The sequence below is a fragment of the Cornus florida genome, unplaced genomic scaffold (genome assembly GCF_030987335.1).
Source record: "Cornus florida cultivar Cherokee Brave unplaced genomic scaffold, ASM3098733v1 CherokeeBrave_3.0.0_Hap2_scaffold_62, whole genome shotgun sequence".
Classification (NCBI taxonomy): Eukaryota; Viridiplantae; Streptophyta; class Magnoliopsida; order Cornales; family Cornaceae; genus Cornus; species Cornus florida.
In genome coordinates, this window is record NW_026775893.1 from 90,001 (window position 1) to 92,500 (window position 2,500).

Consider the following 2,500-nt stretch of genomic DNA (forward strand, 5'->3'; position numbering starts at 1 on the left):
CGTGCACGCGGGGGTGCTTAAGCGTGCGGGCGAGGAGTCATAATGGGCAAAATTAACTCGGGGGACCTCCAAATCGAAATCCGTCTCGAGCAAAGCACTTCTTAGGCTTCTAGGAAGCTCCCATAAAATTTCCAAACCCAAACTCCAAACTTCATTTTTTAGCATACAATGCCCCCGTGCACGCGGGGGTGCTTGAGCGTGCGGGGGAGGAGTCATAATGGGCAAAACTAACTCGGGGGACCTCCAAATCGAAATCCGTCTCGAGCAAAACACTTCTTAGGCTTCTAGGAAGCTCCCATAAAATTTCCGAACCCAAACTCCAAACTTCATTTTTTAGCATACGATGCCCACGTGCACGCCGGGGTGCTTGAGCGTGCGGGCGAGGAGTCATAATGGGCAAAAACTAACTCGTGGGATCTCCAAATCAAAATCCGTCTCGAGCAAAGCATTTCTTAGGCTTCTAGGAAGCTCCCATAAAATTTCCGAACCCAAACTCCAAACTTCATTTTTTAGCATACGATGCCCACGTGCACGCCGGGGTGCACGAGCGTGCGGGCGAGGAGTCGTAATGGGCAAAATTAACTCGGGGGACCTCCAAATCGAAATCCGTCTCGAGCAAAGCATTTCTTAGGCTTCTAGGAAGTTCCCGTAAAATTTTCAAACCCAAACTCCAAACTTCATTTTTTAGCATACGATGCCCACGTGCGCGCCGGTGTGCACGTCGGGGTGCTTGAGCGTGCGCGCGAGGAGCCGTAATTGGCAAAATTAACACGGCGGAAATCTAAATCGAAATCCGTCTCGAGCAAAGCACTTCTTAGTCTTCTAGGAAGCTCCCATAAAATTTTCAAACCCAAACTCCAAACTTCATTTTTTAGCATACGATGCCCACGTGCACGCCGGTGTGCACGAGCATGCGGGCGAGGAGTCGTAATGGGCAAAATTAACTCGGGGGACCTCCAAATCGAAATCCGTCTCGAGCAAAGCATTTCTTAGGCTTCTAGGAAGTTCCCGTAAAATTTTCAAACCCAAACTCCAAACTTCATTTTTTAGCATACGATGCCCACGTGCGCGCCGGTGTGCACGTCGGGGTGCTTGAGCGTGCGCGCGAGGAGCCGTAATTGGCAAAATTAACACGGCGGAAATCTAAATCGAAATCCGTCTCGAGCAAAGCATTTCTTAGGCTTCTAGGAAGCTCCCATAAGATTTCTGAACCCAAACTCCAAACTTCATTTTTTAGCATACGATGCCCACGTGCACGCCGGTGTGCACGAGCATGCGGGCGAGGAGTCATAAAGGGCAAACTTAACTCGGGGGACCTCCAAATCGAAATCCGTCTCGAGCAAAGCATTTCTTAGGCTTCTAGGAAGCTCCCATAAAATTTTCAAACCCAAACTCCAAACTTCAATTTTAGCATACCATGCCCACGTGCACGTCGGGGTGCACGAGCGTGCGGGCGAGGAGTCATAATGGGTAAAATTAACCCGGGGGACCTCCAAATCGAAATCCGTCTCGAGCAAAGCACTTCTTAGTCTTCTAGGAAGCTCCCATAAAATTTTCAAACCCAAACTCCAAACTTCATTTTTTAGCATACGATGCCCACGTGCACGTCGGGGTGCACGAGCGTGCGGGCGAGGAGTCATAATGGGCAAAATTAACTCGGGGGACCTCCAAATCGAAATCCGTCTCGAGCAAAGCATTTCTTAGTCTTCTAGGAAGCTCCCATAAAATTTTCAAACCCAAACTCCAAACTTCATTTTTTAGCATACGATGCCCACGTGCACGTCGGGGTGCACGAGCGTGCGGACGAGGAGTCATAATGGGCAAAATTAACTCGGGGGACCTCCAAATCGAAATTCGTCTCGAGCAAAGCATTTCTTAGGCTTCTAGGAAGCTCGCATAAAATTTTCAAACCCAAACTCCAAACTTCATTTTTTAGCATACGATGACCACGTGCACGCCGGGGTGCTTGAGCGTGCGGGCGAGGAGTCATAATGGGCCAAAACTAACTCGTGGGACCTCCAAATCAAAATCCGTCTCGAGCAAAGCATTTCTTAGGCTTCTAGGAAGCTCCCATAAAATTTCCGAACCCAAACTCCACACTTCATTTTTTAGCATACGATGCCCACGTGCACGCCGGGGTGCACGAGCGTGCGGGCGAGGAGTCGTAATGGGCAAAATTAACTCGGGGGACCTCCAAATCGAAATCCGTCTCGAGCAAAGCATTTCTTAGGCTTCTAGGAAGTTCCCGTAAAATTTTCAAACCCAAACTCCAAACTTCATTTTTTAGCATACGATGCCCACGTGCGCGCCGGTGTGCACGTCGGGGTGCTTGAGCGTGCGCGCGAGGAGCCGTAATTGGCAAAATTAACACGGCGGACCTCCAAATCGAAATCCGTCTCGAGCAAAGCACTTCTTAGTCTTCTAGGAAGCTCCCATAAAATTTTCAAACCCAAACTCCAAACTTCATTTTTTAGCATACGATGCCCACGTGCACGCCGGT